The following is a 10213-nucleotide window of genomic DNA, read 5'->3' on the forward strand; positions in this document are numbered from 1 at the left end:
ACCTGAATTCAAATTCGACCTCAGACACTTGACACTTACTAGCTGTGTGACCCTGGGCAAGTTACTTAACCCCCATTGCCCTGGAAAAAAAAAATGGAGGGTGGTGTTATGGGCCTAGCATACCCATAGTTTTCTGGGGTAAATCAAAAGAACCTTCTCCTTGAGAAATTAAACAGACACACCTAAAGAGATAAGCAGCTCTGAGACTGAGTTAACTTCAGGACCACCACCCTTCATTCCAGTCTCCCCCACCCCTGGGGAGATAAGATTAGGTGTGGCTTCTGCCTTTGCGGCATGAGGAGGAGAGAGAGATGGCTTGAGAGATCCAAAGCTGCCCTCCACCTAACTTCCCCCAGCCACCAACAGCGGGGGATGGTCCTCCCCCAATAAGGGAACTTTGCCCAGTCAGATGATCACCTGCATCAGTCCTCTATAAAAGGATTTCCCTGTCTCCTGCTCTAGGAGATAGATATCTTGGACCACACCTCTGTGCCATGCCTTCTCCCCCCATGAGAAGTCCAAGGATTTCTCTCTTGGTTTCCTTTTCCTAACCCCTAAATAAACTATTTTATTCTAATTGGATTTGTGTGCAAGAGGGTATAATTCTTTAAAGAGGAATTCCTCAGAACCCCTTTCCCAACCCCCCCCCATCAATTTCCCCATAACAGTGGGGTCAGTGAAAAGCTTCACTGAGGAGGTGGCATCAAGAGGCACATGCATCCCAGGAGGAGATCCATTCCAGGCTAAGCCCTGGTCTCTACAGAGAGTACTGCTGCTGAATTTGGTTGGCACTGGGGTAGATGCCTGACACAGATAATTCAACATGGGCTCTACTAAGCCAGCCCTCCTTCCCCCACAAGAGAAAGGGCCAAGGAGCTAAGATTTGTAAAGCATTCACAGAGGATTTAATAAATGATTGTCCCCTTCCCTCCCACCCAAGCCCTCCCATGTCCAGGATTTTTGAAATTGTCACTCTGCTGCTTTCAGAATTTTCTAATACTCTTTTGTCTTCTTTTTGTTTTTCACATTTTACCTCAGACAGGTTTGCTTCAGTGACACAGAAGCTAGGACACCCTCTCAGTCTGGATGATTTCTTTTTTCTGTAAGGTTTATGTGCCAGGAGCTGATAGTACAGTCTTCTTTCTGATGTAGGAGGGGGAAGAGTTGGGAGTAATCTTCTTTTTTCCCCTTTCCATTTTTTTAGATATTTATTTTGAAACTTTTTCATGTTTATTCACTGATTTGTTTCCTCTCCTAATGTTCTTTAATCCTATTTTCTAGTTCTGTTCTGTTCTGGTTTGTTTTGTTTTTGTCTTCCCAGAGGTATCTCTTTCTTTCATGATGGAGCCATTGAATTCATAAATGCAAAGTGGCTGCTATTTATGACGATGGTTAATGGGCAGAGTATTTGTTTGGATGAGCTTGTGTGTATGTGGAAGTGGTTCTGATTTAATGGACACTTTTGCCTAGTTACACTCTGATTTGAGTACATGAGCCTAGCTATTGTAACAGCTTTACCACAATCCTGTGCAGCTTGTTTTGTTTTGCCACTAATTTCCATATCTGCATTCCAGTTTTATTTGCTACATGTACCTTACTTGCAGCTATTGCTTCATTTATTACTGAATAATGATATATTACTGCATCTCTAGTGCTTAATTTAGCATTACTCGTTTGCTTAGTACTATCATCATGAATATGACAGGCAATATGACAAAAGAGAAACTCTCTCCAGGTCCCTTTAACTCTGAAAACTCCTCCCAAAGAGGGATTATACATTTGAGGCAGAAAACAAAGTAGAGAGAACCCTCACAAGACAGAAGAAGGAAGAATTATCATTAGAGAATTTGAATCCTTAAAGCATTCAATCAGGAATTAGCCTGTATCCCTAATGGGCTTCTGTGCTGGACCTTCTTTGGTATCTCCTCTACTGGAAAGATTTCTCTACCAGCACACCTCACTGCAGAAATCCTCCTACACACACCATTTGGAAGGCATTGACTGTGTCTAGCCATATGAAGAAGAGGGACCAAAAGCATGCTGCCTTCTGACTGGGGCCCAATCCTGGGTTAAGGACTCCCATCACTGCAGAGATGCCACCAAGGACACTCTCCCTTACCCTCCACCAACCCTATAGGCAAGAGAGCCATGGGAGGAATTGGGCTGTGGGCCAGTGTGAGTGCTGTCCTGAGACTGATGGAAAGTGAACTGATGTCCATATAGCACCAATCCTTTCCTTCAAGAAGCTACTTAAGGCAGGAACCCAGACTGATGCACTCTAAATGTATACCCCAATCCCCCAAAAAACAAACAAACAAGGAGGGCGATGCACATTTACTTCCTAGCCTTTCAGGTCTACTCAGCAGTAAAGGAGGAAGAGTGATTAAATGAGTGATGGGGGAACTATATTTAATAAAATACTGAAACACCAAAGATTTTAGGAGAGAAAACCTGTAATAAAAACCCAGAGCACAAGCAGAGGAATCCTAAAGAGGATCATAAAACCAGAAGGAAGGATGAACACTAAATCCTCAACATATTACAAAGCTCTCTTAACACATAAGACAAAGGCAAATGATCCTGGACCTGATGATATGTAGAATTCTGTGGATTCCTAAGAGAATATTAAATAAATTCTAGAATGATTAAAAACAGAAATTATATGTTAAAAGAGAAAATAAAAATGAATGTGGCTCAGAATTTAGAGATCTCAATAAAGAGCTGAAAAAACACAACTAGCAGAGCAGAAAAAGTTGAAGCCACAATATTGTCACTATCAATTGATTTAAGAATGGAGACTGATGATTTCAGATAACACATACTCAAGGAATACATGCCTTGTCAAAACAACTCCATATTTCACTAAGATTAGAAACTGTGTTTTGTGATATATAACATAAACACATTCTATATTTAGGGGACTTATCAGCACATGTGTGATGATTCTGTTTTTAGCTTTTTAAAGATTCAGGGGGTTTGCTACAGAAGAGTCTAAAATGCCAATTCCAAAAAAGAGAAAGTTTGTGGAGCATCAGGAATGGGCCCATGTTCCAGGCAGAATGAGCCAAACAACACCTACGATGCATCTCTGAAGGCCCAAGCTTAGTGTGAGGGCCAAAATTTGATATGCAGAGCTTTATTTAGGTGACTTGCCTTAATATTGGGGTCCCGGAAATATGAGGGACCTTTTAGGTTCACCTTCCCCTCTGAACTGCCCTTTTTAGATATTTCTCCCAGTCCAATAAGAAGGGAGCCTTTAAGCTTTAGTTCACAAAAGGATCAGATTTTATTACTTGGGAATTAATTAAACAACAAAGATGAAACTAATAAAAGTCAAAGATAAGGGAATAGGAAAATAGAAATACAGATAAATATTCTTAACTCTAAGCTTAACCTATTCGATACCCAGACCATTTCCAATTAAGCTAGTTCAAAAGAATTTAAGGTTTTCCGTAATTAACTCACCGAACCTGAAAGTTTACAGTTGCTCCAGCCACCAGAGACAGCTAACACGCACCACTACCACAAGGGCCAAGCATGAAAAGGGCCAAGTTCTGGAAGAAGCCTAGCGTTCTGGAAGTGGCCTAGCATTCTGGAAGAACCCTCCCTCTCCCTTCAGGGAGCATTCAATCTTTCCCTCCCTGAAAGGGGAGGTGCTTCAAAAGCTGCCTATGGAGACTTCTCCTTTTGACCTCAGTAGCATATGTAACCTCAGGGTGGGGCAGGTGTGGCCCCTCCCAAATGAGTCAGCTAAAAACAGCAATATTAATCTTTACCACAAATAATTTTTACCACATTAGGAACATGAAGAGTCTCTTAATAATGGGGCCAACAGACTCTAAAGTCCAAAGGATGTTGTCAAGAATATTTATACCAGCTCTTTTCATGGTGGCTAAGAATTGGAAATCAAAGGAATGCCCATCAACTGGGAATGGCTAAACAAGCTGTGGTATATGATGGTGATGGAATATTATTGTAAGAAATGACAAGCAGGATGATTTCAGAAAGGCCTGGAAAGACTTATATGAACTGAGTGAAGTGAGCAGAACCAGGAGAACATTGTGCACAGAGACAGCAATATTGTTTGATGAAGAATTGTAAATGACTTAACTATTCCTCAACAATACAATGATCCAAGAAAATCCCAAAGGATTAATGATGAAGCACACTATCCACCTCCAAAGAAAAAACTGATACTGATTGAACATAGACTGAAGCAAGCTATTTTTCACTTTCTTTCATTTTTTCTTTTATTCAGGTTTTCTTATATAAAATGAATAATATGATAACATTTTACATAATTGCACATGCACAACCCATATCTGATTGTTTACTACCTCAGGGAGGAGGGAGAGGAGGGAGGGAAGGAGGAATAGAATTTGGAACTCAAAATTTTAAATAAAAATGTTTATTAAAAAATAAAGGAGGGGGCAGCTAGGTGGCACAGTGGATAGAGCACTGGCCCTGGAGTCAGGAGTACCTGAGTTCAAATCCAGCCTCAGACACTTAACACTTATTAGCTGTGTGACCCTGGGCAAGTCACTTAACCCCAATTGCCTCACTAAAAAAAAAAAAAGGAGGAGGTTCTCACACACAAAAGGTAAATGTCTCTTTCTACGTGTATGTATATATGCATACATACATACATACATACACACACACACACACACACCTGTTCTCCCTCACTCTGTACTTAGTGCATTGTTTTATTTCATATATAAATTATTAGCTCTTTGAGGCAGACACTCTTTTTGCACTTTTGCTTGTCTTTGTATTCTCAGGACTTAGCAGATGACTTGGCTTGTCTCTTAATAAGTGCTTGTTGGTGGACTGATGACATTCCTTGCTACCAGGGGTAAAAGAAAGGGCCTGGCCATTAGGAGGCAGAGAGCCAAGCCCAGGTCTGGGGGTCATTGCTTGTTTTGTTTTGTGGACATCATTTCCCTGCCTGAGGGTGAGTTTCCTCACCTTGCGCTGTCCACCTCATTGAATGTTAGTTGGGAAACTGTTCTGTGGCTGAATGAATGAAAAAATGAAAAAAATGCAAAAAAGTCAATACATTTATTAAACTCTTACTATGTACCAGGCACTTGACTAAGTGCTAGGAATACAAATACAGGCTGGCAAAAGAGCTTACATTCTAATAGGGAGAGACAAGTGGCAATGAGGAGACAGAAAGTGAAGTGGGGGGTGGGGAATTGCAGGGAGGTCAGTCTGGGAATGGTCAGAAGGAAGTAGCCAGGAAGACTGGCTGCCAGAATGGTAGGGTAAAACCCTCCCCCTCCCCTTATGAGAGCCCAGGGTCCAAGAGAAGAGTGTAGGTTCTTCTGGTAGTGGGATCTGAGGATGACTCACACACAGGAGGCATGACAAGAAATGGTAAGGAAGTATAAACTCTAAAGGGATATAGGAATGTTGTTGACATGGTTACGTTGAGGTTTGGGTTTTTTATTTTGGTTGGTTTTGGGGTTTTGATGTTATCATTGCTTGTGGAAAAAAAAAATGTGTATTTATCTTTTCTCATTGTAAAAAAAAAAGCCCTGGGTTGTTATCCACCATCTCCCAGGACATAGTCCTCCCATTCAGTTCTCCCCCAGTAAACTAGGACCTACCTGGACCACTTGCCTGCCCTTTGTTATTAATGGGCCATCTCTCCCTCTCCTTTCACCATCCATTCTAGGAATAGCCATCCAATCCCTAGGAGTGTAAATAAGCCAGGACGGAACAGGGCATGTGGAGAGCTAACCTGTGTGCTCCCGGGTGGTCGGCTCTGTGCTTGCTTACCACATAAGTGCCTTGGGATAACCAGCTCTCTCGCTGCTGCAGGCTGGCCACGTCTGATTAAGCACTTGACTCCTTAGGGAAGAAAAAGCAATCGCCTAGCTGGTTGCTGAACAGGAAAAACTGATGACTCCCTGGGCCTTTCAGAAGGTGTGCTTCCTCCCTGAGTCCCTCTTGCTCTGACCCTTATGGTGGATTATCTAAATCTAAACCTTCCCTGGAGGCTCAGGGAGGGACAGCTCAGCCTCTCCCAGCCCCTACTTGAGCCAGCTAAAGCCTTATTCTGTCTGGCAAGCCTGAAACCAGGCACCAGCCTCACAGCCTTAGGCCCAACAGTGCTTTTGGGTCTTAGGCCACTTCCTATGGACACCAGAAAGGGTGAGGTCCTGTGGTTTTATTAAAAACCCCTGGGCTCCCTTCCCTGGAACCACTATTCTCCAAAGGAGTTATCTCCTCCCATGAAAATGTGAACTCCCTGGTCTGGCCCTGGCTCACGTTGGTGTCCATATTCTCTCAGTCAACAAACATTTGTTCAATGCTTGCTGTATGTCAGTCATCATACTAAGCTCTGCTTCTCTTCTCTTCTTCTGTTCTCTTCTCCTTCTGTCCCTCCTCCTCCCAAGATGTCTCAGTGTGAAGTGGCCATTATTCTCAGTTTTTGGAAGCTACATTGGCAGAGGGCGATCTTGGATCACCTGAAGCTGAAATAGCTTTGCAGTTGATGTACTAAGTCTTTTCCCCCAAGCCTCAGGCACCAAGGCTCACAACCAGAGAATTCCCCTCCAGGTGATGATTTTCTTTCTTTTTTTGGCTAAATTCAGATCTCATTAGGGAAAATGGCTTCAGGAATTTGAGTCATCCTTCATATAGAAGGGGATGTTCCCACCAAAGAAATCACAGCTCTCTGGAAGGACTCAACCAACTTCAGTTTATAACCCTGTTGATAAGGGGCAACATCCAAAAATTCTTTCACCAACTGTATAGCATTCCTGCAATTAGCAAGGAAATGAGCAAAAGGCCTGTATAATTCAGAATTACAGCCCATCAGGTGCAAATAAAACCATGTTAATGTCAGATTGCCATGATTCATGAGCCAGAAACCCTCTCCACTTGGGATGGAACAGATCCAGAGAAACACAGAACAATTCTTCAACAACCCATAAGCATTTCTAACTAGGACTAATGAATGTTTCCCAGTAATTGCTTCATTTTATTTCATTAGGCAACCGAATATGAATTCATGCAAAATTAGAGTTATATAATCATCAGTTATTAGAAAAATTAGACACAATATCTTGTTTGACTCCCTCCTCCCTTCCCCAGCTGCTTGTGCTTGAGGGGAATAGAATCCAATGGGGAAAATTGTCCCTGGAGGATATTAGCTTGAATTTTCTGAGTGCATTTTTAAAAAGGTAATGGGGTGTTGTGTGCTTAATTAAACAGAGTCTCCAAATGTGTCTCTCTTAATTACGAGAATATTTTGTGTAGGATGATACTACTGAATCCATTCTCTGACTTCGGATTAAAAAGCTGACTCATCAACCCTTGAAGAGATGACTTCCATAGATTCAGTGGCACAGAGAGGACATCCTCCCCAGTTCTATAGGAAAGGTGTGGTGAAACTGGCCCCCACAGCCGAGAGCCGTAATATCTCAATCACATGGCCTATCAGGGTGGACTCTGAGCACGTGTGTCCATGGGCATCTCCACTAGGCTTCTTGGCATGGTTATTTTGTAAGTCCTGGAAGGGTAACTCAAGAGCTTCTGGCCCCAGAAGTCCCTGGACACTGGCTAAATTGCAACTAAGTAACCCTGGCCTAATAACCTGGTTCCTTTGGGCTTTTCCTCTGTAAAATGAAGGGTTTAGGCTGGATGCCTTTGCTTATAGCATCCTTGCTCTAGAGCTGAAGGGGACCACAGAGGTCAGCAGCTCCAGCCTCCTCATGTCCCAGAGGAGCAGGCCAAGACCCAAGGAGAGGAAGAGGCTTACCCAAGATATCAAAGGCATCAAAGGCAGAGTTTGAAGCCAGATCCCCTTCTGTATGGCTCCAAATGGAAGAATCACAAATTTTATAGTTAGAATCTCAGAAACTATCTTGTTCAAACCATAGCCAAGTAAGACCTCAAGTTGCGTGGGGAAAGTCTGCTGCAGATCAGAGAGAAATAAGGGGAATCAGGGAAAAGGGCCATTTTCCCTCCATCTTTAATTTTCTGGAAATGATTCCAGAAAGGGAGTGACAACCTCTCACACCACCCAAAATGACTTGATTCTAGAAGAAATGGCCAGCAGAATTGGCAATATTCCTGAGACTGTTGATAAACATTCCCCATAATGGTCCTATTTGTGTGGTTGAGGAAATCCCAATGCAGCTGAACCAGCAGCCAGAATGAAAGATGGAAAGATCTTAAGAGTCTGGAACAAGTTGGTTCCCCATGTCAGCCTTTTTCAGGCTGAAACTCTGGGCTGACTGGGCAAGTTGTCCATTCATCTATTCCTTCACTCAGAGGGACTGGTGTAAAAAAGAAACTGGGAAACCTCTCTGGGCAAAGAAACCAACCTTTAATAAGAGAAATAAAGGTGGGGTCTACAGTCCATGCAGTACATCTGAGACCCTGAAGTACAAAATTCACAGTTATTTATAGGTCTCTAGACCTATAGACCAAAGTCCTCTAGAAAGCTGATTCATGCAAGATTGCATTTTGCTGGTTATGTCCTAACGTTATGACGACCTAACTTTGTACTTTCCATGATGTCTCAATCAGCCCTTTACAAGGCTTTCTTACTTTATCATTTTAATATAAAGATTACATACTTAAAAGACATATTTTATAATGATATAGTTACACTCAAACATTTCCCTGGGATGACATCGCACTTTGGTTGCACACAGGTATTTTACCTGGGACTACTCTTACTATAAATAAGTTATTTCTTATCCTAATGAAAGATTAGCAAGGCAATACAAAGCAAAGCACTCAAGGTATTGATTATTGATCTTTTTTCCTTTCATTGACTAGATTATCTGGACTTGGTTTTCTGGATACACGCTATATCTTGGTGACCTTGTGTTTGAGGTCAATGAGACCCTTTGTCTCTAGAACTCTCATTCTCCCCAGAGTGACCACATGGGTGGGCTTAGCACCACATTTTTAAGATTTGGGGTCAAGATCTGCTTCTGCTACTGAATGGCTGTGACTATAGAAAAGCCATTTCACATCCCTGATCCTCAGTTTATTCATCTGTCAAATGGGCATAATGACATGAATGTCATGCCTCAGAATGTTGCCCTGAGCCTTAAGGACTTGTGATATGTTGTTACTGTTAGTTGTATCTGTTCTTTTTCCTTTGGGAAAAAAAAAATTACAGGCATATTAGTTTTGACTTGCACCAAATGATGCTAAATGAATATTATTGGATTGGAAGTCATGGTTGGTATTGATGAAGGTCAAGGCGCAATGTTGCAGGAGGTCTAGGGAATGAATGCATTCTATGGGAATGGGCAGAGTAATGGAAGGAGCCCAAGGAAACATGACAGGTAGCCTTTTGGGAGAAGATTCCTGGAAAAAAAAAAAGGTAGTCGGGCATTCCTGTTTCATGAGGAGGTGGGGAGAGATACTGGCTCACCACTTATCAAAGCTGAACTGTAATTTCAAGTGTACTTGTCTTGTGATGTGCTCTCAAGGTAGCCAGCAAGGAACCAGGTACAACAGAATGGCCTCGGTTCTCCTTTTCTCAAGAATATAAGCCTGTTAAGGAGAGAATTCTTAGCATGTGTTGTGTGAAAGACAAGTTAATAAATATGAACTAATAATATTAATAATAATGGAAACTAGTGAGCCTGAAAAAAGATGAGAAAGGGATGAGCTCAAAGTAATGATACAGAAATTATGTTGCTTTGCTGACATGTTTGCTCAGTTTGGGTTCTAAGCCAGTGAGGTGTTATATGCATACAAGCACCTAATTTATTCCCTTGCACATTTGCAAATGATAGTTCTGCTATATGGCTTAAAAACATACACTTCAGGGTGATTTCAAAGTCTGTTTTCATTCTACATATTAATGTGTTAACAAAATTCAAGATTTCCACTCTTAATCTATGAGCCTATGATCCTGAGACCTAAATTAGCACCAAAGGCTGAAACTTTTATCAAAATTCGTCACTTTTGCCCAAGGTGTCCAGGCCAGGAAACAAGAGTAGTTTCTCAATAGCAGTCATAAGAAAGATAATTCTCACTATTCATAGTATGGGTGTGTCCAGACATTCCAGCCCAGCCCTGACCCTCCACATTGTTTCTAAAATGCATAGGACAGCAGCCATGAGGGAAGCATCCACCAGTCTGGAGATGTTTCACCCAGAATGGATGGATCAGCACCTTTACACTAAGCAACTGCCCGGCATACCAGGGCAGTCTTTAAGCACCAGGGGGGTTA

The sequence above is a fragment of the Dromiciops gliroides genome, chromosome 6, assembly GCF_019393635.1.
Source record: "Dromiciops gliroides isolate mDroGli1 chromosome 6, mDroGli1.pri, whole genome shotgun sequence".
NCBI classification, from domain to species: Eukaryota; Metazoa; Chordata; class Mammalia; order Microbiotheria; family Microbiotheriidae; genus Dromiciops; species Dromiciops gliroides.